A 19,494-nucleotide genomic window follows, 5' to 3' on the forward strand; every position below is an offset into this window, starting at 1 on the left:
GCGGCTGCTTCTAAAGGAATGACAAGAAAAGGTTGAAGTAACGTATCTAAAAAAATGTCTAATGTCTTGCGCTTTAAGAAGCACAGATTGCATTCAGCGAACTTTCTGCCCAGACCGCAATGAGAACTGAACAATTGCATCACAACGTCCCCAAAACTATTTGAAATGGGACACGCCGTAAATCCCGCAAAGCGACCAGAGAGCTCTCAACACAAGCGAATATATGAGAGCACTCATGTCAGCAATGCATATGTTATCCTAAGTGTGTGCCTTTATTCCGACTAGCTTAATTATCTGAAATCCTGTCCCTATCTTAGATTAAATGAAACAAGCCAAAATCAGAGGTGATGAAATAAAATCCACTTAGCAAATGTGGGCAAGGCAGTACAAAACAACCACAGCTACAAGAGAGCGCCAATAGCCCAAAACAGAACTGTGGATAAAAATCAACAATAAAAAGCGTAACAACCAGCAGAGCCCAAAACCGAGCGAGGATTTCTGATTCGCATGATGAATTTTTTTTTCTTTTTTCCGAAGAGCAAGGAATAGTGTTTCATGTTAACAGCCCTCCTTTTTTTTCATCTCATCAATGCCATGTTTTATAGTCACGTGATTTCTACTATTTCATTTTGGCCGCTCTGTATTGAGAAAACGCCACAACATAATTGAATAATACATCTGGAAGAATAGTTCAAATAATAAAATCATAAGCTAAGATGAAGCAACAAAAAAAAACTCAATGGCGCTCGCTTGCACGACACGACGAAAATGCGTGAGCGGTCGCCCTTACGAACTACGCTCACTGACCAAACCCCGATTTCTTTTAAATTTCTTTTATATTTTCTTCTTGTCGTCTCCAATCTGTTCATATTCTTTTAACACCGTGACATCGGTCATTCTATACATTCATCGATTCATGGGAGTCCTTATACGGGTCCTAAGGCAGGGGTGAAGCGGTAAAGACATGCGCCACTGCCCTGCGATGGTGGGGGGCTGCCATCGGTGGGACTTGTGCTACCTGTGCGATCCGGCAGTCTTCTGGAACATCGTAGTGCGCCCACACTAAACGCTGTTAGAAATCTAGCCTCACTACACGTACACGTTTCGTACGCTATTTCCCGAATTTAGCGTGCGTGCCTCTTGCGTACGATGAAATAGGTTTTCAAACATGACATTAGGTTTTGAAACAGGACATCTCGCTTCTAAGTTAATTTTTCATTGTTACTGCGTTTTACGGCGTGCGTCGATATACTGAGCACAGCCCGAGCCGTCGTGCGTATAAATCCCGGTCAGGGTCACCGATCGAAGCGGGCAGGAGAGAAAAGTGAGAACTACAGGAAGGGAAGCGAGTGACAGAAATAAGGGATGATGTAGTAGGAGCAAGTGGAGTGAGGCTGTTGCCGACAGAAACTGAAAGAAGACATAAAAAACGGTGTGCAGGTGAAAATGTAGAAAAAAACAAGAAAAGAAGGGCGGCCATTGGAGAAAGAGGACAACAACGGAGAGAAATTAACGGACGCTGTTGTGGAGGAAGAGAAAGGTCTGGATCTAAAGCGCGCGCTGCTTTGCCGCCGCCGCGGGCTATCGGCGCTGCGAACGGCATCGGCCACGTGATCCGGTTTATTCGGTTGTGTTGTTCTCTGCACCCGAGCGGCTTCAGCTCGGAAGCGAAGTGCTCGGTGAGAGGGATTTCAGCGAAGATTCCCTCCACGGTTGGCCGTGAAAGCAACAGCCAAAATCCAGCGCGCGTGGATATGTCCAGCATTCCTGGACAGACATATTGAATATTATATTATTGTAAGGTACTGTTATTTTAACCCATTCTATCATCGCTCGCATCGATCAGTTACGGCTGCAACAGCAAAACAATGGGGAATGTTTTGATGATAGCAAAAACGGTGATAGAAAAAAAATGCAAGCTTGCCGAGGAAATATCTGCGGACATATGGATTGGTAAACAGATATCTTACAATATATGAAAAATTGCGTTCATAAGGCCGTTAATTGAGAAATGCTTTTGACCAGAATCGCTGGGTATGGGTGCAGCATGCAAAGGACGATGGTCATTCTCCCGAGGTTCGGGTAAGAAACCAGTTGTGCTCACCGCCGATGAAGGAGCCGGTTGAGGGCGTAGCCAGACCGAGGAACGGCGGGGGATGAAGATGACGACACCAGCACCGGCGACCGCACGTAGAGCGCTAACTTCATCTTCCTGAACTTACGCATCGGACGAAGTTCCTGTTACGAGGGCTGCGCTTGAGCGACAGCGTTTTCAGCTCAAGCGCGAAATAGCCACCGCTGTATTCGCACAGCCACCGAATTACGACGGTTTTTAACTAGACAGTTGCCAAGCTTGACTAAATTTTTCAGTACGTCCACTAGCCATCAATGGTGCTCTCGGATTTTGCTGCGTCTGATCCACCTACAATAAAAAAATATGAGCGACAAATTTAGTTTCAGAGAGCCGCAAAAAGCGTGCGTCCAGCGTACATACGCATGCTTATGCTATTCTAAAACTGGCTTTTACATGCCGCAGTATATAGCGCATGCCATATGGAACCCAATGAACGACCAAGAATAACGTATTGCTAGAGAACCTGCCAAAAAATTATGCCAAGGACTGAAAATTTCGTTTTTTATTTATTGTTTATAAGCTCAAAGACAAGTCAAGTATCAGCGGAAAACAATTCGCACGGACCTGTTGAACGCTGTAAAATCCGATTTTTCAACAGGGCAAAATCTCTAACCACCAATAGCAAGCTTCTGTAGCAAAGCCTAGCTAGTCAAATGGAGGTGCAAGCGCAGAGGGAAGACCTTCGTCCCAGTGAGTAGACCCCGATACTCCGCGCCTACAAGGGTGAAATCTCAAGCGCGGAAACGCTGGCCATATCCCATCAAGCAGCGCCTGTTCCATCTACGCCTACGGCGTCCGCGTCCGCTACCCCTGCGACTTTCAAGCCTACATACAGGCCTCAACAAGAACAGCTGCGCGCGACGCACGCAGTCGCACACCGAAGCAAACAACTTGCTTCACTACCGCCCGGCACTATACGGGTCGTTTACAGACCAAGAGGAGACCTCGCTTTGAAAGGCACCATGGCGCAGCCACTCCTGCAAGCCCTGCAAGTCAGCGCTGCTGGCCGTGACCTCGGGGATATTCACCTGAGGATCCACCCTACGAATAACACCTTCACAGTCGCTACCCCGCACGAGACAACCGCTCTTCACCTCGTCCAGCTCAGGGAAGTGTTCCTCCAAGAGACCGCTTACCCTGTCGCAGCCTACATTGCACCGCCGGCGGCTGCTGTGCGTGGAGTCATCTCGCAAGCCTACTGGGAGAAGACGCCGGAGAAGATGCTACGGGACCTCCAGACCAGTAACCCGTACGCTGATATCATTGCAGCCCGCAGAATGGGTAGGACTCATTCCGTTCTGATCACCTTTGCGCACGGACCAGTCCCGCATACCATACGCTACATGAGTGTAGTGTACAGATGCACGCCGTACAAGGGAAGTCCAGACGCGTGCACGAACTGTCGTCCGCCGGGCCATAGGTAGGACGTGTGCCCGCACCCCAAGACTGGCCCCTGCCCGCGGTGCGGAGGCAAGCATGAACCGCAAGATGTGCCCTCCTGCATCCCGACCTGCATTCTCTGTGGAGGCCAGCACCTCACGGGCACCGGCTCATGCATGGCTAGAAATCGCACCGCCCAACCAGGCAACCCATCGCCCCAGAAGGCAATGCCCCCTAACAACGATGACTTTCCTCCGCTGCAAACTAACAAGAACGACTTTCCTCCGCTGAAAACGACTCTCCCGTCTACTGCAGCATGGGCCTCCAAGGCTGCCGGGACGAACACCAGGACTTCCCAGGACCCGGACGTGAGGCCTCTGCGAGAGGAGGCAAAGCAGCTCAGGGCAGCCCTCTCTACCGCCACCTCTGCTGTATCTCCCCATCCACCACCCCCCTCCCCTTCACCCACCCAACCCGCCCAACCCGCTAAACCTCCCCCTAAAAAATGAAGGCCTGAGGAGAGCCCAGTCGAACCAATAGACCTAGACGCCAAATTTCAGGCCTTCGCCCAAAACATGGAAGCCAGGCTCACAGAGCGCATTACTGCGCAGCTCACTGCACAGTACAAGCTTATGATTGGATCTACCATTACCCGTCTAATTGATAGTGTCGTATGTAGCATCATGACCAAGGTAGAGGAGCGCTTAACTGGCCTCACTCCTGGACTCTCACCGGACAATCCTCCCACAGTCCCTCTCTCCACACCCCTCCTTCCCCTCACTACCCAACAACATGGCTTCTCCGACGGGCCTTAATTCTTTACAGATTATTCAGTGGAATTGCAGGGGATTTCAGCGAAAGCGCGATCCTTTGCAGCAAATTATAGCATGTTCGTCATCCCCACCAGACATTATCGCCATTCAGGGCGCCAATGTTTGCAGGCAGCTGCCAGGATACGCTTTTATCTCCTCAGACCCACTGATCTTCCTCGGGTGGTGACATATGTCAGTAAATCCTGGCATTACGTGGAGCACGTAATTACCTCCCCTATCGCTAACAGCCTTATTGAAGTCTTACCGCCCACACCTGCAAAATCAAGCCTGTTCTTTCTTAACTGCTACCTTCTCCCACGTCAGCCAATTAACTTACTCCCCTCACTTCTCAAATCCACAACCCAGTTGGCCGGATCAAACCCCCTAGTTTTTGCCGGAGATTCTAATTGCGCTCACGTGGACTGGGGCTCTCGGCGCACCAACCACAGAGGCACAGTTTTGTACAATGAGACGCTGGCGCTCCGCCTGACTATCTTTAATGATTTCAGCTTACCTACGCGGATTGGTAACAGTGTTACTGCCGATACTAGCCCAGACCTCACGCTTGGTAGAAACTTGGACCACCTGCAGTGGGAAAGAATGCTTTCCACACTAGGCAGCGATCATCACCCTAATAACGCTAAACTATCGCTGATCTTAGCGCAAATTTACCATTAAGCACACTAATTGGGACGCGCACCGCCAATTTAGACAAGCGCAGCCAACACAAGCCCCCTTAGACCTAGACACCTGGATTATTCAGTTGCAAAAAGACATTCGCCAACACACTCAAACGCTCGACTCTACGCCAGACACCCCTGTTATTGAAAGCAAGCTCGCCCACCTCCTCTAAGCACAGGACAACATAACGCAAAGGTGGAAGACTCAGAAGCACAATAGGAGACTAAAACTCAAACTTGCCCAGATTCAATCCCAAATAATACAATGTAGTGCCGCTCTTTGCAAAGCTAACTGGGCTCAGGTTTGTGACGGTCTCCGCGGCAATCTCTCCACAACCCGCGCTTGGCATCTATTACGGCACATGCTAGACCCCACGCAATCCAAATCTCAGACGCGCCTTAGCATTCGCCGCATCACTCACAACCATCGACAGGACACCGACGCCTTCCTCGCCCAGGTGAAATGCACCTATACAACCCCCGGTCTCTCTTTCAAGTATCCTGATTATGCAGGCCCACCCCAGCCCGAACTTGACGCCCTTATTACAGAATCAGAATTTCGCGCCGCCCTATTGAAATTACGGCATACCGCTCCCGGAGATGATCAAATCACCAATGCAGCTATCAGAAATCTTGACGATGATTCCATCTCTGACTTAGTCAACTACTTTAACGAATGTTGCGAGGCAGGTACTCTCCCTGCCTCGTGGAAGCATGGAAAAATTATTTTTATTCCAAAACCCCACAAGCCTATCACCCTAGACAACATCCGCCCCATTTCTCTTACATCCTGTCTAGGCAAGGTCTTCGAGCACATAATTCTTGCTCGGCTAACAACGTACATGGAAGACAACCACCTTTTCCCCCACAGTATGCTCGGATTTCGTGCGCATCTATCTACGCAGCATGCCCTACTTCAAATTGCACATGACGTGCTTGATGATACCATCCCCCACCACACTAAAGCTATCCTGGCAGTTGACCGCACCAAAGCTTCTGACAGAATTCGACACGATGCCATCTTACGGGAACTGCAGGTTCTACAGGTAGGCCCTAAAACCTACAATTACGCTCGCGCGTTTCTCTCGGGCCGCACTGCCTCCCTGCACATAGATCAGATTACCACATCCCCTTATACACTCGGAGAGCTCGGAACCCCTCAAGGGGCGGTCCTTTCTCCCCTTTTCTTTAACGTTGCTCTCATCCCCCTAGCTCACAAACTGGCTCTAATCCCACACCTAAAGCATACCCTGTACGCTGATGATATTACCACATGGACCACTCATGGCTCTGACGGGGAAATTGAGGAACCTCTTCAGTTAGCCGCAGACACCATCTCCTTTCCCGCGTCATCCATCGGGCTCGAATGTTCCCCATCTAAGTCCGCGCTCTTCCTAATTAGGCCAAAATCTAGCGCTAACTCGCCCATCCAAATCAATTTAAAAGGATCCCCTATTCCCATCACACCCGCCCTCGGCATCCTTGGCCTGCACTTGCAGGATTCTGGACGAAATGAACATACCCCTAAAAGGCTCAAGGCCTCCACGCAATCCGTGTTGCACCTTCTACGCCGAGTGTCCTCCCTTAACAAGGGTTTAGACGAAGCGGACAACATGAAAATAGTGCACGCATTTACGCTTATCCGCATTCTATACGTAACCCCATATCTCAAATTGAAACGCACGGAAACCGAATGCGTGAACGCAATGATCCGCCTTGCGGCTAAGGCAGTCCTAAACCTACCTCGTAGCACTAGCACAGCCAAACGTCTTGCACTACGCGTGCATAACACCATTCAGGAACTAGTTGACGCGCACCTTCAGACACAGTACCTTAGACTTGCCACGAGCGCCACTTGCCGCCATATACTCTCCTCCCTTCGCATCAACATACCCGCTAACCAGTCAACCCTTATACCCATTTCTCGACACATCCATACATCTCTCGTTGTGAAACCCCTTCCTCGAAACGTCCATTCCCAATATCACATCCCTCGCCGCGTAGCTCGCGCTAATGCCCTCCATAAGTACTATGGGCAAGCCCACGATGCCGTTTGGGTAGAAGCCGCATGTACAGCGCATGAAGCGGTAGCAGTTGCATACAATCCAACCCTACCTCACCCCCTAACTCACCGTCTTTGCTCGGGCTCTACGCCTGAGGAGGCAGAGGAGACCGCCATCGCCCTAGCCCTTGCACATTCGGACGCCCAATACATCTTGAGCGACTACAAAACGGCTCTGCCCAACTTTGCCAGGGGCAGGATTCACGCCCCTGCCTGGCAATTGTTGAACACCCCTACCCAAAATTTACCGCGCCGGGTAGAGCTTCAGTGGGTGCCGGCTCACTCTGGGAACCCTGGAAACGAGGCTGCCGATAAATTGGCCCGAGGTCTGATTTGCCGGGCTCAGGACAGTCTCGATTCAGGATTCTCGAGGGAGCGGGCGCACACCTTTGCGGAGCTCACGCATACCCCATTTGGACCGTCGGACTTACCCTCCACCCCACCCCTCTCTTACGCACTCCCAACAGATCCTCTTAAGACGCCTCCAGACCCGCTCTCTGTCATCCCCTCAGCTTTTATCCCACTATTGCGGATCATCCCCTGCATGCTTCCTATGTGGTGACCCTCACGCCACACTCTCCCATATCCTTTCCGGCTGCCCTGCTGACCCTCCCCCGCGGGGACAGCACGCCATCTCGAGCTGGGAGGACTGGGAGATCCTGCTTATGTCTGCAGACCCGACATCGCAGCTTGCTGCGGTGACTCGGGCTGCCGACGTCATGTCCCGGCATGACCTACTTGATGCAGTGCGGGACCGCGCAGTGGCCCAGGGACCCATCTGGGTCTAAAACTCACTTGCTGAATAAAGTTTTTCTGTCTGTCTGTCTGTCTAGTCAAAAAAGAACGAGGACTTGTAGGTTGCCCTTTTAAAACACGATGTCATGCGAATTAAACGCTGCCAGATGGTGCCAAAAAGGTGCGATATCTTTCTCCCCGTTAAGCGGTCAGCGGTTAGGAAGAAGAAACAAATGAACATAAGTTTGTAAGCACCTCCTAATAGTTTTTTGATTTAAGTTTACGTTTGCTCTTCCTAACAATAATAGACCGCTTTCAGGATGCCATCTCTCCCCTGCTTATTAATCACGCGCAATTCTTTTCTCCTCCCATTTTCCTCTGTATTATTTCCTTATAAGCTTTGTACACACATGCTTCTTTTTACTGCGTACGTGCAGCGTCAAATTGTTATTTTAACACAAGATTAGGAGCTTTTGGCTACCCGCAAATGAAGACTTGCGATGCTGACCTGATGTGTGATATTTTCGGTTTCCTTCTTTCCTGCCTGTGGCAAAAGTGAGGATGCTCCTTCCAAGGTGTAGTCGTAGCTGGATGATGCACTGTTTACTGCGCTTTATTATTTTCTTTCAAGACATTCATCAGAATGAAGGCTTAAGCTGCGCGGTCCTCGGGAAATGACAAATGGCGCAGGCGTCGGATCTTGCAACACAGGATTCATAGCATGTTTGTCGCAAGATCCGGCCTTTGTTGTAACCACCGAGGCAAGCGAGTTCTTTCATGAGCGTTACTTTCTGTGTTATCCAATCGAGTGCCCCATGCTTTAGGAACATTTATTTCCGCCCCAACGCATAGGTGTGGCCACACAACGAAAAAAAAAACGCCATCTTGCTTTGTTTCGGCTTCGTGCAGTCTGAATTCGTGTGCCGCGTATAAAACAGGGATCTTTTTGCGAGTGATTTTGAGAAAGCTTCCGTTAAGCCTTCTGGAATTCTATTCTAAGCCACCGAAGACACAACCTGAGTACATTGTGAAACAGTGAGCTGTTCCCATTTTCGAGACGGTGCTGGATAGCATTGTCGGCGAATTTCGTTAAAAAAGAAGGGGGATATAAAATTTTGACGATGAGGCACATTTATACGGATTAAAACAATGTCCTAGTAAACACATCTTGCCGCATTAAATTATTCTACTTCAACAGCTTGATCAGAAGTTCTTTTTTCTTTTCAGTGCCCTAGAGACAAAAAGAAGTTTCGGAACGTAAAAGTACCAGCGACCATAGAAGGAAATTTTATCATGAATTCACAAACTAAACCTACTTAGCGTCTACTTTTAGCTTTAAAATATATTACGGATGTGTTGCTTGCATATGACTAATGTAAAAAAAGCTTTGTAATAATTTGCTGAAATTCTTTGCTCTATATTCGCAGTCTTTTCTCCTGCGTCATCCGAAGCTTTACGACAAAGGTAGAGCTATATTCGCTACGAGCCTTTTTCTCATACAACCGCACATGAAAGTGTAGAAAAGAATAATGTGTGCAGCGCATCTGACGGGAAAGTTACAACACCGGTTTACAAGCTTACAAATCTTGAACGAACTCACCTTCATACAAAACGAAAAGCGCGAGTAGTTCTTAGCGGTGTTTCGCCGGTTGTACGGAGCAAGAATTTCTAAATGCAGGACGCAATGGTTACTGCCCATCATTAACGCGAGAATTTGAGTGCTATTTTATTGAACAAGATGACCCCCGTTGAAGTTCCAGATCTCCACAGGCTCTAGCAGTTCTGCCTGGACAATACTTATTTAGTCTTCCAAAGCTCTATTTATCGACAACTTTAGGGCGCGCCAATAGGCGCCTCTATCTCAGTGACTGTCGCGAATCTGACTATGGAATTAGTCAAGCACCGTGCTCTTGAAACATTCCCATCACCACCAAGAATTTTTCTTAGGAAACTGCTTTCCTTCATTCGGAAAGATGTTTGCTGGCCTTTCAGTCACATTTGAATTCCATCGAAGAAGAGATTGATTTCGCCGTTGAAGAAGTGAATGGTGCATTGCTCTTCCTGGACGTATAGCATGAACGAAATTGTGGAAACCTATCATTCAGCGTTTAGGGGAAGCCCACCATACCGGAGGATACATCAACTTCAAACCTGTTCACCCGGCCACTCAAAATAAATCTGTTGCCACAACCTTGTTCCAACGAGTAGAACGCACATGCAGTTGTCGTGAAGGTCGGGCGCAACAATTAACGAGCTGCTTTTGTGGCATCCTTATAACAGTAGTTACCTGCCCGACACGTGAAGCTCCCGTGTTGTCTCCTCTGAAACGTGCCATTTTTCCCTACACACCCAGAATTAGCGAATCCTTGGCGCGCATTCTACTCACATTCTAAGTTCACGTTGCCCATGTCCCCGCAAGAAAACTACGGCATGCGCTGGTTAACTTCAAAGACCTTATCCCCAAAGAAAAGTACCTTGGCGTTGTTTACAGCATCCCGTGTACCAGTTGTGACAGCGTCTACATCGGCGAAGCTGGTGATTGTAAAAGGCCTCTAAAAGAACATTTTAATGACATTAAAACCGAAAAGTCAAGTCTAATGCTATCACCGAACAGTCCGTATCAACTGGCCACGATATTGACTGCGGTAGGGCACACGTGCTCGCAACTGAAAAGAATCTTTAGCGTCGCCTTCACCTCCAATCATTATTCATTAAAACTACAAATCACACCCTAAATCGCAACACTGGAAATCTAACCCCTGTATACGCATTCTCCCTACGCCCTCTTTTCAAGCGTATTTAATTGTTTTCTTGTTTTTCTTTTTACTTTTTGGTCGGCGTCCCCCCTTGTCTTTTAATTGTCTTCAAACATCGAAAAGTTGGTTTTCTAGCATGAATGAAACGCATTGAAAGTAAAGATGTTCCCGATGGTGATTTGGAACATGACAAATAAGAGTCAATTGCACTGTAGCGCTGTATTATTATTTTGCGGCCACGGTTCCAGAATGCTCCTAGGGCAGCTTTGTTCAAGCGCTCTTGCAGAACAAAGCGTGAACGTTGCGTTCCGAATCCAAGACCAAATTTATAACGAGCAATGCAATACAGCAGGCTAATAATGAAGAGAAATGAATAGTAGTTTATTTATCTAACAATAAAAATTTATTATGAGTCAGGAATAATTCGTCATTCGTCTTAAGAACTGTGCAACTGTCACTCACTATTTCATTATTCATGCTACAAAAATAATGCGTATTACGAAAAGGACTTGCCTAGAAGAACGGAACTATTTGAAAATTTGACTGCACAAATCAGAAGGCCGGCTTAGTCCGATTTCAAGCATTTCACCATTTAATGGGGCACAATGCCGCATCAGGCATGCATGCATTTATTCGTCTTGAGTGTGCAGGCTGCATTCCTCTGTGGTGTCGTTTGCTGCAGGCCACTTAAGGAAAGCCTTGCCATAAAGCATAGCTGCCGGTGGGATGGAAATACGGTGCAGCCTTTCCTCGGTCTGGGCAGCAGCACGGACCTGGCAGTACAGATGCTGTGCCAGGCTGTACGAGGCACGGACTGCCACCCAGACCGAGGAACTCCTTTATTTCCATCGCACCGTAATTATTAATAACATTTTTTACCACCGCCATATATATATATATATATATTTATATGTGTACGCAATTTTATCGAACCGCTATTTGGAGACTGTGACACATTGCAGTTCAGATAAAATATTTCAGCTATTTCTGACATATAGCAGCGCGAAATGCACTCATAGCTGCACGCATCTAAGCTGCATCTGGCTTGTAAAGGAAAGCTCGAAGAGCAAACACAAGTTAAATAGGACACTCGATTGTGTAGCTGCAAAGTTCAAAATTCTAAAGGCGTCCTATACCTTTGCGGTACCTTGAACCAAAAGCAACTCCTGCACCTTTGGCCCCGGTGCACCCGTAAAGGGTGCATTAGTTCATTAACGGTGTCGACGGGCTGATCGCACCCTTTTACAAAAGAAAAGAAAAAATGAGGGTGCTGAAATGGTGCCTTGATTAGTGCTATCCTTCTAAAAGTGCAAGTACTTTTACTATCTGCCAAGATCAGGTGTCTTTTTGATGAACTATTTTTAGTAGAGCCTCCATATCTTCCAGAAGACGTGTTATTTCCTGCATCATACTCTCTGGCGGGTTTGAGAATTAGAAATGAAAATGCAACCTCAGCACCTTCGCGGTGGCTCAGTAGTTACGGTGCTCGGCTGCTGACCCAAAAAGCGCGGGTTCAATCCCGGTCGCGGCGCCGGAATTTCTGTGAAGGCAAAATTCTAGAGCCCTTGTACTGTGCGATATCAGTGTACGTTAAAGGACCCAGAAAGGAGGTCTCAATAAAGGTGCGATATGTCTGCGATGTTAAAAGACGACAGTTCATAATTATCCCAAAGCAAGAGTTATTTTAATGCGTTTTGTGGAAGCTGAGTTATATGCAGACAAAATTTGAACTTCCGCGTCTACGCGCCTTTCCCTCTCCTCTCGAGCTCCAAAACGGCTGCGCTCCTCCTCCGGCCCCACACACTCGGCCCTTCCCCTACCTTCCCCCAGCTGCGGAGCGCGCGGAGTTGCCGCGGCCGCTGTAGCGCGTGACGACTGAAAGAGTTTGGCGCTGTGAACCGATGATAACCCCCGGCTGCTGACGTTATTTGCAAGACGTGACATCGTCTGCCAGGTTTACGTGCGAAATCCCGGCACCGCGCGTCGCCGCGACGTGCGAAAACGGGAATTTTTAAAAATGTAAATTTCCTGGCCCCTTCTGAGGCGGCATGGACGATGGGTGGCCTGTACTCTACATAGTGCAAACATTTTATACCCTAGCTCAAACACCCCTTTCTGTAGCCCTTTAAAGAACTCCAGGCGGTCGAAATTTCCGGAGCCCGTCACTACGGCGTCCCTCATAGCCTGAGTCGCTTTGGGAAGTTAAACCCTAATAAACCAAACCAAACTAACCTGAGCGATGACTGATAAAGAGAAATTATGGTTTTCAGGCATTATCCTTCCTCACTGTATCATTATAAGAGCTTCACAATACCGCAGGAAAAAAACCGTTGAGCAAAAACATACCGCATCTGCAGATCGTGGCCACAGGAAAGCAGCGAGCTCTTTAAAGTAATATTTATTCAGATGCGAAAAATGCCCACTCGGCAATCACATGAAAAGCGTTACAGTGCTTGTGAGTTTTGTTGTTTGATGCCACAGTACTTGCCTTACCCTACGAATGCTACCGCTTTTCACAACAGCCTGAGCGACTTTTTTTTTTCAGTATTTGATCTCTTGCTAGCTTTCCACCCCTCTGTCCCTCTTCCAATTGTTCAGCCCAACCCTACCTCGAGCATTCTCAAAGCACTCGAGTGTGGAGCTCAGACTGCATCCTGATCAGCAGCGTGTTCTTGAAGAGGCGGTTCAACCTATTCATTCTTTTGCTTCATTCGCAAGACATTCACCTCTGTTTAGAGTATCCCTTTCTTGCGGTCTTTGCGTTCTTGTAAGCATTTCTATTTCCGGCTTGGGATAAATTTGGCGTTGTGGAATTTCATCGTACGTTTTTTTTTCTTCCCATGCAAGCTTCCCCGCATCGAAGCAATCGCCACGTGTTACACTTTTGTGATCGCTTATTCTTGCTATGTTTTCAATTTATGTGAAAAGAAGTAATTGCTTTATTTAATTTTTGAATAAATGAGCCTTTCGTTCCCGTGTTCGTCTCCACGTATTACTTGTTACATAAAAAATAGCGCGTTCATTTTGCTCTCCTTCATTTTATACATTTTCTGTCTCGTTGATGGGACATCCACATAAAATATTGGCCTGTCACGCTAGGATGTGACGAGCGCTTTTATTGGCATCAGAAATGTTACAGGCCTGCCTGGGACATTATTGACACCATTAAGAGTTCCAGCAGGCAAGCCCGGAGGAAAAATATTCGAGGGAAGCAGGCCGCCACATTTGACATGAAACTAATTCTGAGCGCGATGGCTTCTCACCGTGGGATCGAAGCATTTTTTATCCTTGAATATTTCGTTTAAGTCCATGCGTGTTTTGCATTCCTTGCGTGCTTGAGTGCTTTGCAATAAGTTTTTTTACGACCCTACGCTACCTACAATGCCTTGTCGGGAAAATACTAAAGTCATGAAAATGTCAATGGAAGACATTTGAAAAGGGAAGAAGGTTCTGAAGAGGGAAATAAAAAAAAACACTACCGACGCGGACGTGCACGCTCAGAGAAAGGTGTGCTAGGAACGCACTCGTGCGAACGATGCCTTCTCTCACCATCCTGGTCGGGAGCACTGCGGTTTCTAGCCGTCACACCCGGGCCCTCAGGCAAAAACTATCCTGAAAGGCACAGAATAAGAATAGGCCGCGTGGCCCCCGGAAACCACTCGCCTAATTAAAGCACTTAACTAAACTCGGCTATTCTCTTTTACCTGCTGCTAATATGACATACTTGTATAACCAACGTCCCTCCACAACGAACATGCCTGATCAGTCATCCATTGTCCCGTTAAAAAATCCATGTATATGATCTTGTTAGGAATAATAATAATAATTGTGTTTGTCGGGGACAGCAACCGAAGGCCAGGCGGGCGGAAAACCGAACATGGTTTATTCCATCACAGCTCTCGCGATCATCGCGCCGCCGCTATCGCTCTAGCCGCGACGATTACACAACACTCCTCCCCTTTTATTTAGAGGGTGCAATTGTATCCTTATACAATAGTTAAAAACCAGCTTGGTATCGCTCGGGTGGACGGCGATTTCTAGACGGGTAGCGCCTTCCAAGAGCCGACGTCTCGGATGTAGGAGCGGGCGCCGGAGGGACCTCGGGAGGCTGCAAGGGCACCGGCTCTTCTGATGCTGGCTGGTCACCTGTTTGGTTTGGAGGGAAAAGCAGGAACCCCTCCACGTTGTCTACGTCGGATGACCCTGGTGTCACCTTAGGGCTTGTGTTACCCAGCAGTTTGTCGAGGTGCCGACGCCAGATGAACTTGCCTCGGGGCGTGCTCACAAGGACTTTGTAGGAGACTGGTCCTGTTTTCTTGAGGACAGTTCCACGAACCCACTTCGGCGAGCCTCTGTAATTGCGAACTAAAACACTGTCATTAATGCAAAAACAGTCTCTGTTGCTTTTCCTTTGTTGCATTTGGGTGAACTGACTGCGCATCACCTTCCCTTCCACTGTCAGCTTGATTGCATCCAGCTTAGTACGCAATCTTCTACCCATCAAGAGGTTAGCTGGTGCCTCTCCTGTCGTAGGATGAGGCGTATTTTGGTATGCCAACAAAAATTTATGAAGTGTCACTTCGACGGATTCACCTGGAGGTGATTTGCGCAGAGCCAACTTCAATGTTTGCACAAAACGTTCTGCCAAACCACTTGTGCTTGGGTGATAAGGGGCGGTCACGACATGTCTGGCCCCGATGTCCCGCATGAATGCCTTGAACTCTTCGGACACCAGTTGTGGCCCATTGTCGGACACTACCGTCTCTGGCAATCCGAATCTGCAGAAAAATTCACGCAAGCAAGCAACAGTACGTTCGGGCGTTGTGCTGCGCATGACGAACACCTCTGGCCACTTCGAGTGGGCATCTACTACCACTAGAAATGTGGTTCCTCGAAAAGGCCCCGCGAATCCAGGTGAATTGGCCTCCATGGTGCGGTCGGCCATGCCCAAGGATGCAGAGGTGCCTTACATGGATCCTTACGTTGTTGCTGGCACGCTTGACAACTTCGTACTCTTGTCTCCAAATCTGCATCAATTGACGGCCCCCAGACGTAGCTGCGAGCCAATTCCTTGCTCCGCACTTTTCCAGGATGGCCTTGGTGCAGTTCGTCGAGAACAGACTCTCGAAAAGTAGACGGATAACAACCCTCATGCCATACATGAGGCACCCTTGACACACTGCAAAAATGATGGCAAGTGCTTCCTTTTCTAGCTGACTATTTTTTCTCAGCGTCATTTAATGTGCGCGACGCATAAGCGACCGGGCGAGGGCTTCCATCGTCCGCAACATGAGAAAGTACTGCACCCACGCCGTACTGGGAAGCGTCACAGGCCACTTGCAAAAGCTTATCGGGGTCGTAATGCGCCAGTATCGCGGATGACGCCAACGCATTTTTGACTTCCTCGAACGCCACTTGGTACGATGCATCCCAGCGCCATGGATGATCGCGACGCAGCAGTTTGTAAAGAGGACTGGCCAGAGTAGACAATCGTGGAACAAACTTCCCGTAGTAATTTACGACTCCCAGAAAAGACTGCAGCTGCTGCTTGCTTGTGGGCGCGGGAGCTTTCGTCAAGGCTTCTATCTTCTCTGGCGTTGTGCTGACACCTGCTGCGCTGATAACATGACCAAGAAAGCGCAGTTCTTTTTGAAAGAACGAACACTTCTTTCTTTACTCGAACCCCGCGCTCCGTCAACCGCTATAGGACAGCTTCCAGATTTGCAAAATGCTCGTCTGCCGTCGTTCCAGTGATGAGAACGTCCTCCAAATAGCAGCTGACGCCTTTCAGGTCTTTCAACATTGTGTCCGTAATTCTTCGGAAAATGGATGGTGCCGATGAAACCCCGAACGGTAGTCTGTTTACCGAAAAAAGTCCTTTATGGGTATTGAGTGTCAAGTACTCTCTTGACTCCGACACCACCACCTGATGATAGGCTCTGTTCAGATCAATCTTAGAAACTTCTTGGCCCCCTGCGAGCGCCGCAAACAACTCATCGACTCTCGGCAGTGGGTACCGGTCAGTTTCAAGACAAGGATTTAGGGTGGTCTTGTAATCACCGCATAGTCTTATGCCACCGTCCTTCTTTACTGGTACAACCGGTGTGGCATAGCTGCTCGTCGCAACTGGTGAATGACTCCATGCCTTCCAGCTTATTAAGCTCGGCCTCGACCGCAGGTTGTAATGCAAAGGGCACACTTCTTGCCTTCAGAAACTTCGGCACGCTACCATCTTTTAGCGACAACTCTGCTCTTCTGAAATTTTTCCCAGTTCGTCATTAAACAAACTCTGGTATCTGTCTAGAAGTGCGCGTAGTCTGGCAGTTTTACTCGAACAAGCAGAACCATCTGACCTGGAAATAGCGTTGACCTTGAAGATACTGCTCCAATTGCGTCGGATGGCTTGCAACCATTGTCGACCTAGCAGCGGAAGTCCCTTTTCTTTCGTGATGTAGAGAGGCAGCTGGGCTCTCTGCTCTCCGTGCTGCACGGCCACGTGAGCGACTCCAACAGGCTGGACTATGGCTCCCTGGAACGTCCGCAGCTTCAGCGTCTTTGGCATGACCTTGATTGAGGGAAACATCTGCCGAAACTGATATAAAGACATCACGGATACAGTAGCCCCTGTATCGAGCTCCATGATCAAGGGCAGCCCTTCCAGGTGCACAGAAATTTTTATCGGAGCTAGACCAGGCGAAATAATTTCCTTCATGCTCACAGAAGCTTGAACGGGAACCAACATCTTCATCTAGTTTCGCCGCGCTACCTTCGTCTTTTGCTGCTTGTTAGCTTGGCACACCCTTTGAATGTGTCCTTTCTTATCACATTTGAAACAGGTGGCTGCTATGTGCGGACACAGTCCGTTTGCATGCTTCGCCGACAAGCAGCGATAGCAATTTCGCTGCGTCATTTCGCTTTCCCCAACGGCTCTGACCTTGTGACCGTCCGGAACGCCCGTATCAAAGGCGTGCGCTTCTGCTACGCTCTTTTTCGCTGCTTCCATGGCTAGCGCTCGTTCCACGGCTTTTTGAAATGTTAGCTTGTTATCCTCCGTGAATAACACTCGCTGTATATCTTCTCTGCGCAAACCGCAAACAAAACGGTCTCGCAGCGACTGATCGAGTGCCGATTCAAATTCACATGCCTGTGCCAATTTCCGCAACTGTGCAACATATTCGAAATCCATTCAGTCTCGAGTTGCGCTCTCCTGTAAAATTTCGCGCGTTCACTAATTACCGACCGCTTCGGTGACAAGTGGTCGCCTAGAAGTTTCTTTAGCACGCCGAAACTTTTAGCTGACGGCAACTCCGGCGCTGTCAATGACTTGAGGAGACTGTACGTCTTTGGGCCTACGGGACTCTAAAAAGCGTGTACCTTGTCGTCCTCGGGGATACGGTTCACCAGAAAAAACGACGTTAAGCGTTCCTCGTACGACGGCCAGTCGCTCGTAGAAGGGCTCGATGTGTCCCAGTCGACCCACGAGTTGCGTCACTGCTCCCGCCGCTGCCGAACCATCCATTGCCATGTCGGCTTGCTGTAGAGCTGGTCAGAATCCCATCTTCGTCACCAAATGTCGTGTTTGTCGGGGACAGCAACCGAAGGCCAGGTGGGCGGAAAACCGAACGTGGTTTATTCCATCACAGCTTGTCGTGGAATCCTCCCCGGTGGCCGAACAGCGCGGCTTATCTTATAGCCAGCTCTCGCGATCGTCGCGCCGCCGCTATCGCTCTAGCCGCGACGATTACACAACAATAAAAATTTGTTTTTGGGGAATAGAAATGGCGCAGTATCTGTCTCATATATCGTTGGAAACCTGAACCGCGCCGTAAAGGAAGGAATAAAGGAGGAAGTGAAAGAAGAAAGGAAGAAAGAGGTGCCGTAGTGGAGGGCTCCGGATTAATTTTGGCCACCTAGGGATCTTTAACGTGCACTGACATGGCGCAGCACACGGGCGCCTTAGTGTTTTGCCCCCATAAAAACGCAGCCGCCGCGGTAGGGTTCGAACCCGGAACTCCGGATCAGTAGCCGAGCGCCCTAACTACTGAGCCACCGAGGCGTGTGACTTTTTCAGGAAGAAACTTGGTTCCCGTGCTTTTTGAGCGAGCTGCCGACAAACTGCCGGATAGGCTTGCAGATAAAAGAACACCAAAAGGACAAAGAAGTGGGCTACAGTGTTGCCTATTTCGTCCACGCCGCTCTAGAAATATTCGGAGGAGCGATTTAAAGCAGCCCATATCGATACACGGCCACCTTCTCATGACAATGACGCTATATGAACTCACAATCGACATTTTAAAGACTGAGATAGGTTGAAAGAAAACTTTGCAAGAGGCGTCGCCATCGCTGGCCGTTTTCAGAAAACAACCGGTACGCTGAAGGAGGTTCTGTAGTACAGATCGCCAATCGTAGGGTGCATTTCCATTCACTTCCAAACGATGACTACGCAGCTATTTTCCTTCGCAACGTCAGGATTTTAAGTTAATTGTGGGAAAATATTTAGTTCAAATTTTTTAGTAATAATTTTGTGCACGTAAATAAAATTGATTACGTCGCTCTTTCTGGCTTAGTAAACAAATCCGAGTGGTCCTCAGTATCCCATTGAAGAAGGACCCTTTGTAAAAACAAAACATCTGACAAATTGCGCTAGCTGCTGCTTCATAGTAAGCTACTAACTTCTGTTAGATGGTGTATTTGAGTTGCCGGGTCACCTAGCACGTGTTTCGTTTTATTCTACACAGTTATTTCTTAGAAAAAAGCTCAGAGATACGGCTGTGCGGTTTGATTGAAGGGGAAGTTGGACATTACTTCCGTAGTAAAGTGGTAAAATAACAGTCGGAGTCAAAAGACTCTGGACCGATATCCCTGCTATTAGCCGGCGGTTGGAGGCTACACTTGTGAAGATAAAAGAGCAAAATATTGACAATCTCCACAAGCA

This window comes from Amblyomma americanum, chromosome 2, assembly GCF_052857255.1.
Source record: "Amblyomma americanum isolate KBUSLIRL-KWMA chromosome 2, ASM5285725v1, whole genome shotgun sequence".
Taxonomy (NCBI): Eukaryota; Metazoa; Arthropoda; class Arachnida; order Ixodida; family Ixodidae; genus Amblyomma; species Amblyomma americanum.